This window comes from Zea mays, chromosome 6 (assembly GCF_902167145.1).
Source record: "Zea mays cultivar B73 chromosome 6, Zm-B73-REFERENCE-NAM-5.0, whole genome shotgun sequence".
Classification (NCBI taxonomy): Eukaryota; Viridiplantae; Streptophyta; class Magnoliopsida; order Poales; family Poaceae; genus Zea; species Zea mays.
Window position 1 is genome coordinate 129,785,864 of NC_050101.1, and position 12,731 is coordinate 129,798,594.

A 12,731-nucleotide genomic window follows, 5' to 3' on the forward strand; every position below is an offset into this window, starting at 1 on the left:
GAAGGAAAAGAAGCCCATAAAAACGAAAGCACCTAGGCCGAAGAGGCAAAGAATTGTTACTGTGACAGAAGTTATTGAAGCAACACCACCAAGGGTTTCAGCTCCGAAGGTGCCGGCTATTGAAAGCACGACAGCTACTGAAGTTGTACCTTCGGAGGCCGCCGCAGAAGAGGCCAGAGCCGAAGATGCCAAATCCGAAGATATTAATTTAGAGAGCATAACTGCTGATATAGACAAAATGCTGCTAAACATGGCCGCGGAAGAAGCTGTCGCAGCCACCGAAGAGACTACGGCCGCAAAACCCGAAAAGGAAGAGATGACCGAAGATACTTCGGAGGATGAAACTTTTGACTTTCAAACCTTAGTTGGCCAAGAGCTGACAAAAGCTGAGAAAGAGGAATTAAAAGAATATGCTATATCCTGCGGGTATCGGCCGGGAGCGCTTCTCTTCGGTGGCATTGATGACGAAGGCTTAGGCTGCATACAAGATCAGACTGGCGCGAAGGTTATCAGTACTCTATCAAAGAGTATCGGTTTCCCAAAGCTCGAAGCGGATATCAGCCACTACCGACGACAACACATTGTTGGCAGCTTGTTTTACTCCAATTTTAAGGTAAACATCTTGTGTCTAACCCTTACTATTTGTAACAACACAAATATTTTCTAACGAAGGTTATTTGTCCATAGAGTATGCTTTTGAGCAAGGCCTTAAAAATGCAGCAGGACTTAGAGGATAAAAGGCACGAAGTTATAATTGAGAACTTAGAAAATAAGATAAAAGAGCAATCAGCTGCCATCGAAAAGAAAGACTTCGAGCTTCAAACAGCCGAAGGCTTATTAGTGGATGCTGAAGCCAAAATAACAGAATTAAATTCGAAGCTTCTTTCCCAATCAGAAAATTTCGAACAAGAAAAGCTGAAACTTGATGCAAAGCTTGAAGCCGAAGTTCAAAAAAGTTCGGAGCTGAAAGAATCCTTGACAAATCTTCAGAATAAGTGCCTGGAGTTCAGCAATCGATGCATTCATCAGTTGAAACAGGTGTTCCATTTTGTTGGAGCCAGTAGCGAAAAGTTCACTCCTTCGGCTGAAGACCTGCCTGGTGCCTTCGAGCATATTGAAGGTGAAATTAATGATCTTGACGAAGTTATAGCTGGGCATGGCGACTTCTGTGCCCTGGCAGCTTCTCGGGGCACAGCTGTTGCCTTTTTGAAGTCTGGCTGTGACCACAGAAAGATTGTTAATAGACCCAACTTCAGCCTGTCACCAGCAGACCTAGATAACATTCCCAGCCTGGCCCGAAGTATTGCGAATAGATTTATAAAATTAGTATGGACAAAGGGTGGACGGAGCAAAGCTGGCGATGAAGCTCGAAGGCACCTTAAGCTGGTAACAAAATCATACCTTATGCTTACCTTTTCCTTTGAATTTTGAATTTAGCTTATAATACTTATATATAGGTTGACCAAGCCGAAGCTGAAGCTGCAGAATAAAAAGACGAAGCTCCAAGGATGCTGTCGAAGCTCGAATAGTCTGTAAAAATAGCTCAAAAAACTCCTGCGATAACTTGTATAAAGTATGATGTAATTAAATTTCACTTTGTAATATAATCTTACTTTTCCGTCAATGTATGAAATGCTTTGGTGTGGACGTAATACTTTTGAGCCGAAGGCAAAAAACACCTTCCCTTCTTTGCGTACACAGTGAAACATAAAATTGTCTCTTTTTCCCTTTTTTCCGAAGCCTTCTCTTTCAAAGCCGAAGCAAGTTTGTATGTTATGATGATGATGATCCTATGTATGTCTAAATGAATATTTATGAATGCAAATGTATGATGTAATGTATCGTGCAAGTGAATGTTCAAAGACACATACGAAACCACAATCACAACTCTTATTCCCTTAGGAATAACAAATCTTTGCCGTTTATTTTTCGGCTTCACCGCTTATTTTTCGGTGTATCAGCGCTGACTTTTCGCTGTAAGCCTCCCTTAGGAGCTTCTTCGCCTTCTATTTCGGCGGTATTCGCGCTTCGCCTTTTATTTCAGCGGAATCAGCGTTGACTTTTCGCTGTAAGCTCTGCATTCCCTTAGGAACGACTTTTGAGCAGAAAACTTATGTTGCGCTCCCTTAGAAACGGTTTTTTGTAGCTTCGTCGTGCTCTACATCCCCTTAGGGACGTCTTTCGAGCTTCTCCCTGTTTTTTCTTTTTCTTGTTGCACTCGATGGTGCATGCCCAGTTTTTACATTTACATCTTCGGGGGATTCTGTTCTTGTAGAGCTGATATAAGAAAAAGAGAAATTACATGCTATGGCCCCATTAAAAACCTTTCTCCCCCTTTGGAAAGGAAAATGGTGCCATAGGAAAGAATAAAAAAGATTACATCAGGTTACACATAATACCGCCGAAGCTCATCCGCATTCCAAGATCTAGGAATGTCGCTGCCGTCCATATCCTTCAACCTGTAGGAACCGGGTCTTGATGAAGATACTACCAGGAAAGGCCATTCCCACTTCAACTGTAGCTTGCCTAATGTGTCTGGGTTGGCAACTCTCCGAAGTACCAAGTGTCCTGGCTTAATATTTTTTAACCGAACCTTTCTGTCACGCCATTTTATTGTTTCGGCTTGATATTTATTGATATTCTCCACAGCCTGAAGCCTGATCCCTTCTATAGCATCTTTTGCCACAGAATAATCAGCTTCGTCCTCTGCCGAAGCCACTGTTCTTATTGATCCCGCTTTAGCTTCTTCTGGGTTATTGCTTCGTCACCAAACAACAATTTGAATGGTGTAAAACCTGTTGACCTTGATATTGTTGTGTTGTGGCTCCACACCACTTTGATTAATTCGTCCGGCCACTTCCCCCTGGGCTGGTTGAAGATTAACTTCATTATTCCTGTCATTATAATGCCATTAGCTCTTTCGACAAGTCCATTTGACTCCGGGTGCCGAACTGATGCAAAATGGATCTTCGTGCCAATTTGTTCACAAAACTCTCTGAAAGCTTCGGCATCAAACTGCGTTCCATTGTCTACGGTAATGGCCTTCGGCACTCCGAAGCGACACACAATATTTTGCCAAAAAAACTTTTGAACAGTGACCGAAGTTATTGTGGCTAAAGGCTTCGCCTCAATCCATTTAGAAAAATATTCCACTGTCACTACAACATATCTTAAATTCCCTTGTGCTGGTGGAAGTGGGCCTAGCAAATCAAGGCCCCATCTTTGCAATGGCCAAGTGGGCTGTATTAATTGAGTTAGAGACGAAGGTTGTTTTTGATCTCTTGCACATTTTTGACAACCTTCACATTTTTGGACTAATTCTGCTGCATCCAAAGCTGCCTTCGGCCAATAGAATCCTTGACGAATAACTTTACCCAACAAAGGCCTAGATCCGATGTGAGATCCACACATGCCTGCATGTATTTCTTTCATCAACTCTATACCTTCAGCTCTGGATAAACATTTGAGTAATGGAGAACAGACTCCATGCTTGTATAACTCCCCTTCTGTTATTACATATGGACGAGCTCTTGCCGCTATTCTCTTATGATAAGCTTCATCATCTGAAAGGAAATTGCCCTGAAGAAAAGACATGATCTCAGTTCTCCAATCTTCGCTATAAACAGGAGATATATTGAGCACTGCTCTTTCAAGAAGGTCAACAGAAGGTGCTTTTATTGTTTCAAAGAATACTTCCGAAGGTAATGGCAGCCCCTGTGCCGCTGACTTGGCTAATAGATCAGCGTGTTCATTTTCTCCTCGTGGAATATTCTTGACAGAAAGCCCTTCGAAGGAAGCTTCAAGTCTTCGAACTGTATCCAAATATTTCTCAAGCTTTGGAACTCTTGCTTTGCAACTTTTGTCAACATGGCCAGAAATAACTTGGGAATCAGTTTTGAGAACCGCCCTTCTTATCCCCATTGCCTTCAACTTTCGAAGACCCAAAAGCAAAGCTTCGTATTCAGCAATATTATTTGTACAACTGAAATCAAGTTTCACTGCATAGCATGTTCTGACTTTGGAAGGTGCAATTAAAATGGCAGCTGCACCTGCCTCGAAGGTTCCCCAGGAACCATCGCAGAATACTGTCCAAGCTTCGACATCTTTACTTGCTTCTTCCTCCTGAGCCCTTGGCGTCCAGTCAGCGATGAAATCTGCTAGCGCCTGGGACTGAATCGAAGATCTATGCACATAATCAATGCAAAACTCATTGAGTTTTGCAGCCCACTTTCCAATCCTTCCAGTAGCTTCTCTGTTTCTCATAATATCCTTCAAAGGCTGTGATGAAGGAACAATTATATGGTATGCTTGAAAATAATGTCGAAGCTTCCTGGAGGCCATTAAAACAGCATACAACACCTTCTCCAATTCTGTATAGTTTTTCTTTGATAAACTGAGAACTTCGGAAACAAAGTATACTGGAGCCTACTTTTTCAATTGCCCTTCCATCTTCTCCTGAACAAGCGCCGCACTTACTGCAGAGTGCGAAGCTGCCACATACAGCAGCAGGGGAGCCCCTGACACTGGTGGAGTTAGAGTTGTTAAATCTATCAAATACTGTTTCAGTTCTTCGAAGGTTTTTTGCTGAGCTGATCCCCATTGAAAAACTTCGGCTGACTTTAGTACTTCAAAGAATGGTAAATTTCTCTCTGCCGATCTGGATATAAATCGATTCAGAGATGCCAGTCTTCCTGTCAGCCGTTGTGCCCCTTTCTTTGTGCTTGGCGGCTCCATCCGAAGGATAGCTTCGATTTTATTTGGATTAGCTTCGATCCCTTTTGTTGAAACCAAACAGCCAAGGAATTTCCCCTTCTTTACCCCGAAGACACATTTTTCCGGATTCAGCTTCAGACCAGCTTGCCTAAAATTAGCGAATGTTTCCTGCAGATCAGCAATATGATTTTCTTGCTTTGTGCTTTTTACTATGATATCATCAACATATGTTAGCACGTTTCTGCCTATCTGAGAATGAAGGACCTTTGCTATCATTCTGCTGAAGCTTCCTCCAGCATTCTTGAGCCCCTCAGGCATCCGAAGGTAACAATATGTACCACTAGGGGTGATGAAACTGGTTTTTGGCTCGTCTTCTTTCTTCATCCAAATTTGATGGTAGCTTGAATAACAATCTAGTAAACTCATGAGCTCTGACGAAGCTACTGCGTCTACCAGAGAATCTATCCTTGGTAATGGAAATTCATCCTTCGGACAAGCCTTGTTGAGATCAGTAAAATCAATGCACATTCTCCATTTACCATTGGCTTTCTTCACCATAACAGTGTTAGCTAGCCATTCTGGGTATTTTACTTCTCTGATGACTCCAGCGCTGAGGAGTCTTTTTACTTCATTCCGAGCACCTTCGGCCTTGTCATCAGACATCTTCCGAAGCCTCTGCTTTCTGGGTCTGAAGGATGGATCAACATTGAGCGAGTGTTCAATAACGTCCCTGTTGACACCACAGAGATCATTGGCTGACCATGCAAAGACATCTTTGTTATTAAACAGAAACCTTATCAGGGTTTTCTCTTGCTCCTCAGACAATTGAGATCCCAATAGCACCTTCTGCTCTGCTATATCGTCACATAAGAGCATGGGATTCGACTGATCAACCGAGGCAGCTTTCTCCCTTCTGTACTTGTATTGCTCACAAGCTTCGGCTCCATCTATGTTATGGATTGCTTTTGAATCTGTCCAGTTTCCTTCGGCCTTTCTGGCAGCTTCCTGACTTCCATAAATAGCAATAGGTCCTTGATCCGAAGGTATCTTCATGCAAAGATATGCTGGATGAAGAATTGCTTAAAAAGCATTGAGAGTACCACGACCAATGATTGCGTTGTAAGGGTACTCCATGTCAACAATATCAAACACAACTTGTTTAGTCCTTGTATTGTTGATAAATCCGAAGGTTACTGGCATCGTGATCTTGACAAGTGCTACAATTTGCCTTCCTCCGAAGCCACAAAGACGATGTGTGGCGTCATGGATCTTATCTTCGGGCTCTTGCATCTGTCTGAAGGCCTTACCAAATATAATATTCGTTGCACTGCCTGTGTCAACCAGAACATTGTGGACCAGAAATCCTTTGATAACACAAGAAATAACCATAGCATCATTGTGAGGGTAATCCTTGAGCTGAAGATCCTCTTGGGAGAAGGTAATCGGGATGTGGGACCATCTTGACTTGATGAAGGGTCCTTGCACCCCGACATGTTGTACCCTTCTCTGTGCCTCCTTCTTCTGCTTCTTGTTGGCTGGCTCTGAGCTTGAACCGCCTGTTATCGGGAGTACGAGCTTCGGGGCCGAAGCAACTCCAGCTTTAAACGAAGCCATCAGCTCAAAAAGTGGAAGTGAGTTCACCGGAGGTGGGCGCCAATGTTGGGGACTTGTTCTCAAATGCTTCGAATTAAGAACAAGGCAACACAAAGATGTTAAGTATAAATGCCCTTCGTCCGCTGAAGCATTATCTCCCCAAGGATTTAATGAGCTTCGGACGAAGGGTATGAGTAAAATATCACGAAGATTTCACCTTCGTGATCATACTTGTAAGACAACAAACAATGAGAAATGAAATATAAAGTATAAAATATATTCACATATTTTATTATATGAATATATAAGTATTAAAACATAATATTTGGGCACATTTATACCTTCGCCTTGACAGAAAGCAATAATTCAAGCGTAATGTGTCAGTGATTACAGGATCGCGTGAACAGTGCCAGGGTACTGTTCACCTATTTATAGGCACAGTGTGCAACCTGCGTAAAATTACATTTAAGTCCTTTATAATTGACTACAATAATGACACAAACATCATGGGTCTTTAAGTCAGTCCATCTTTAAGTCGGTTCGGCCCTTCGTCTTAAGATCTATCATTGTGCCGAAGCTCTCTAAATAATAGCTTCGGCGCTTGCTCCTGAGAGGGTCTGCCGAAGGTGTTCTCTTTCTTTAGGATCTTCGGCTACGAAGCATACCCCCAACACCGACCGTATCATCATCATTAATACTTAAACATTTACAACGAGTTTGTGATTGGCTGCTACAGCGGGTCTCATCATCACCTGCTATCTTATTTTTTATATTTTATTTTTACCGGACGATCGTTGGGATCGGCCTTCACAGGCACGTATGTCGCTTCCTCTACTCTGTAAGGCCAGTGGATAAGACTAGCCTCGGCCAGTTTTTTATGCTTCTACACGGTCGTAGTCTTTCAAGTCAATTCCTGAGATCAGTTCCTATCCATCTGCGTCCCACGCAATCATATCGGCGAGTGAAATTTCGCACGAGTCATCCATAGGGACCACTTCCATTTTGTCTCTATTCCATTGGATCTGGCATTGGTGCATAGTTGATGGGATACAACAGTTGGCATGGATCAAGTCCCATCCTAGCAAGACGGTGTATGAAGTATGGCTGCTAGTAATAAAGAATGATGTAGGGATGGTTTTGTGCCCAACTGTCAAATCCACATTGAGCACCCCTTTCGCTACCATTGGCTAACCATTGAAGTCGCTCAGTCACATGTTAGTCTTGATCAGATCCTGAGTAGATCGCCCCAAATGGCGCGACACAACATACAACATGACATTAACTGATGCCCCGGTATCCACCACCATTCTGTTGAGGGCTTTACCATTGATATACCCTTTGAGGTACAGTGCCTCAATGCTTGTAACCTTTTTCTGATGGCTTCTAGAATACAACTAGTCATGGGCTGAGCTCCATCTGAACCACGGATGAGCCTTCAAGTTTTGGTGCATGAAACTCTAAGGGGAGAACAAACACCTTATTCACGTCGGTCGATGGCATTTTCTAGGCCTCCTTGTCGGCTTCCTCAGTGGTTTTTTGTTGCTTGGGGCGCCATTCCCTCCTCCGAAGACGCTGCTGCGCTTTCCCATGGTATCACACCTTGCCGCTAGGTTCGGGTGCGCCTTCTTGAGCACTTCAAGGTAATGGTCTCAGCCTCTTCTAGGTCTACGCTTTTGGGTGTGACAAAGGCCATCTGGGCAACACTGTAGCTGTTAATATCTATCCTCTTCATCCTCAAGACTCTTCTCGTGCTACGAGTCAGTCCTTTCATCTTGGTGTGCCATCGGTCCTAGACGGTGAAATACTGAAACCTCATCGGTCTCCCGCCTCCACGGTCCACACTCTGGGCAGTTACTGGCAGTGGGCATGCTCATGCCAGCGTTCCAGCAATGTTTGAAGAACGGACAATGACAATGGTCCCTTGTATCTTCATGCCTCTTTAGGAGCTTCCCAGTACGGTGCTTGTATTCCTCATCCTTAGGCTCATGCTGGCAACGCTGCCTGTATTGGTACTCATACTTCCTGAGTGGACGTTCAGACATTGGTCGTCGGTACCGCACATGCTGGACCTACTCTTTAGTAATATATTCTGTTGGGGGCCTTCGTCTTCCGAAGGTCCTCAAAAACATGATTTAACAATGTTTTCCAAGTGTAACGTATGAGCAGGTACCTTCAGACTCGGGTTAAAAGCACACACGATGTGAAAAGCATGGTCGTGACGAAGGCTGGTGTTGTTCCAAAGCTACGTGCAAGGGAGCTTCAGCTCAATGGCGGAAAAAGGAACCGACTTAAAGGGGAAAAGGCTATCTAGTCCCCATTGGGTTGTCCATAAGTCAATAGTAAATATGAAGGGCATGACTATAAATTTACACAGGCTGCGCCCTGTGCCTATAAATAGATGAATAATGCCCCCGACCTGTACTGTTCACACTGATTTGTACTTGTTCGTGCGTCACGCTTGTACTCTTACCTTCTGTCAAGCCGAAGGTACAAATGTGATCCTATGTTATTCTCATTCATTCACGATTATGTAATAAAAGATATATTATAATGTCATATGATTACCCATGTTATTTCTCGTGCTCCATATGTTTCATCTTTCATTGATATATGCTGTGATGATGAAGGTATGTCCTTCATGACCTTCGTCTGAAGATCATTGTATCCTAAGGGAAATAATGCTTCGAAGGACGAAGGGCATTAACCTTTAACATTTTGTGTTGCCTTGTTCTTAATTCATAGCATTTGAGAACAAGTCCCCAACATTGGCGCCCACCCCCGGTGAACTCGTTCGACCACCTTCGGCAAGCACTGACCTTCGTCATGCCGCCGAAGAAGATAATTGCGCCAGGGGCTGCCGCACTGCAGCCACTGGACACAAACCAGGAGACTCTCTCTTTGAGGCTCGAAGCCAGAAGAGAAAGGCCATCAGTCCAACACTCCAGGAGGAGGAGTTGGACCAAGAGATCAGGGACATGGAAATCATCCATCAACAAGTGCAAAGGAAGAAGGAGAAGATGGCTCGGCTGGCCGATCTTCAAAGGAAGATCAACGAAGCTACTAAAGAAGTGCGTCATCTTGCTCAAGATGAACAAGACCGAAGGCCCCAACACAGGGAGCTTCGTCAGGAAGGCTTATTCAACGAAGATGGATGGTATGATGATTTTAATCATGATACCTTTACTTTTGATAATGCTTCTCCCTTGGCAGCAGAACTGCAGGCTATCCCATGGCCACAATCCTACAAGCCACCTCAGCTACCCATGTACGATGGACACTCAGACCCAAAACAATTTCTGATGAGCTATGAGGCAACAATATCCTCATATGGAGGCAATACAACTGTCATGGCTAAGTCCTTCGTCATGGCAGTCTGGAACGTGGCCCAGACATGGTATTCTTCCCTTCAGCCAGGGACAATTACGTCATGGCAGAAGCTCAAGGACATGCTGGTGACCAGTTTCCAAGGCTTTCAGACTAAGCCAGTCATAACTCAGGCCTTGTTCCAGTGCATGCAAGACCATGAGGAATACCTCCAGGCGTATGTCCGAAGGTTCTTGCGACTGAGGGCACAAGCGCCCACAGTGCCCAATGAAATTGTCATTGAGGCCATGATTAAGGTTCTTCGGCCAGGACCCACGGCTCAGTACTTCGCCAGAAAGCCCCCACAAACTCTGGAGAAGCTGCTTCAGAAGATGGATGAATACATTCGGGCTGACAACGACTTCCGCCAAAGAAGGGAGGAAGCTTACAGATTCTCGGAGATGACCAGGGGCTTTGGAGGAAGAATCCACCCGAGGCATGTCAGGTCAATCCACAATTCCAGTCAGAATGACGACAAAGGAAGCCAGCTTCAGAGGCCACAGTACACCTCACAATCTTTGGGGCAACAGCAAAGCTCTTTCAGGCCGCCAGCTCCAAGGGGCAGAGGCGCCAGGGGCTTCGGAGGAAGATATGGGGATCAGCTCAGGAAGATTTATTGCTTATTCTGTGGTGAGGACATGGGCCATACCATAAGAATGTGCCAAATCCCCATTCTAAAGCAAAAGGAGATCGCAGAAGCTGAAGCTCGATAGAATCAGCTGAAGCGGGTCTTGCACACTGCTTCGTGCCACTCTCCCTACATACCAAAATATGTGGGCAATCATCCTGCAACTTCTGTTGCTTCGGCTAGCCATTCACAGGCTTCCTAGCCACAGCTACCACCCCCCACCACCACTGCAACCGATCTATTCCCGAAGTCAGCAGCCAGAAGGGCGCCAGCACACCCAACAACAACGGGAGTTCAGGGAGGAATCCGAAGCTCGCACAGTCAACAGTACTGTGCCAGAATCAAAGCACATTTATTGGGCGATATCCTACTCCTGAAATACTTTTATGTTCTATGTCATTTTGTTTTTCAATAAGGAACAAGCAATGTAAATCTAGTTTTAATTCCTTGTAATAGTTTCACTTTTATCAGAATGAAATATATCTTCTTCACAGACTTACGAATCTAAAAAATCGTCCCTAAGGGAATGCAGAGCTAAAAATTGCCGAAACTACAAAAAGTCGTTCCTAAGGGAGCGCAGCGTAAGTTTTGCCGAAGCTACAAAAAGTCGTTCCTAAGGGAGCGCAGTGTAAGTTTTCTGCTCAAAAGTCGTTCCAAAGGGAATGCAGAGCCAAATACCGTTGAAATATAAGGCGAAGAAGTTCAAAAGACGTTCCTAAGGGGATGCAGAACTTATACCGCCGAAATAGAAAGCGAAGAAGTTCAAAAGACGTTTCTAAGGGGATGCAAAACTTACACCGAAAAATAAGCGGTGAAGCCGAAAAATAAACGGAAAGAGATTCCGATCGTTCCTAAGGGGACGCAGAGATTGTGTGTTTCAGTGTGGGCGTGTGGGTGTGTGCCTTTGGCATTAACATCATTTTTTACATCATATCATCATATCATCCCGCATAGCATCACATCATACATCATATCGCACCAATGACACGAATTGAATACCAAGTTGATTTTCAGAGAATGCTTTATAAAAATGAAAATGTGCTAAGGCACAAAGTAAGCTGAAAAATACAGTTTCATCAGCTCTGTTGCAAAAAGAAGGGATCCCTTGTTTACGAAGCATGGTTGCTTTTATGAAGTATGGATATTTTTACGAAGCATGGATGTTTTTACGAAGCATGGATATTTTCACGAAGCACGGATCTTTTTCTTTGCGAAGCATGAAAAGAAGGGAAGATGTTTTTTCGCCGAAGGCTCAAAAACGGTATGTATATAAAGTTTCATGCATCGCAAAGAAGTGAATTACAAATAATTTACATATTAGATTCAAAGATATGCACATCGAATATTACAGTCTTGTTACAACAAAGCTACATTGACCATTTAAAAATGTTTATACAAAAAGTGCTAGTCTTCTTTTAGGATCTTCTCCGCAACTTCATTTAGCAATTTATTGACGACTTCGTCAACAATAGATTCAGCCATATTAATGATCTCCAGTGCTTCCTTCATTTCTGGATCGGCCACAAAAAATTAATGATCTCTAGTGCTTCCTTCATTTCGAGATCGAACGGTTCCGGTGGCGGAGATAATTCAGCTACAGTGGAAAAAAATTAATCAGTCTGAAGCCACAAAAACAAATGCCGAAGCTAAAAGTCGCGAAACAATACCTATGCGTTTTTCGCGCTCTGCAGCTTCTTCAGCTTGTTTTGCTTGTACTCGGGCGTCATGGATGTCTTTTTCACTTTTCTTTATAATTTTGTGAGCCATCTCTCGGCCACCATTCACCCAGATGTCATTATAAAATTTCCCGCCCATTAAACTTGCTTCAGCTGAGGGATCCTTTGTATCATCCACGGAGAAGGCAGCTTCACTCTGGGCCATAGTCTTGATATGGTCGCATCCTGCCTTCTCCAGGATGGCCGAAATTCCTCGTGCACCGGAGAACGCACAGACATCCCCACGATCACTTAAAATTTCTTTGAAAGCTTCGGCCTCTCCACTTATCCATTCGATAACACCTTCAGGGTTGCCTCGTATGAAGTTCTCTTCGTGAGAATAGGCGCCCACGTTGGCGAAGCTAGCCTTTATTTTCTCTACGCAGCCCAAGGATTTTTCAAAGCATCTTTCCTTGGATGCGCAAAATTCTTCAACAGTTTTCTCTAAATGGTTTTTCCAATATTCGCTGATCTCTCGGTTAGCTTCTGCGAGAGCGCATTTTTCTTTGGCTTACGCCAACTGTTTCTGAAGGTCTTCGATTTCATTCTTTTGGATTTCGGCTTGAGCCTTGAAACTAGCTTCATCTTCTTTCACTTTGTTTACCAATGAAATCAAGATTTTGTCTTTTTCAAATCCTTCGTTCCTTAATTCGATTACCTCTGAACGAAGATTGTTCAGAGCCATCATATATCCTTCATCTTCAATGTTTTTCTGTGCC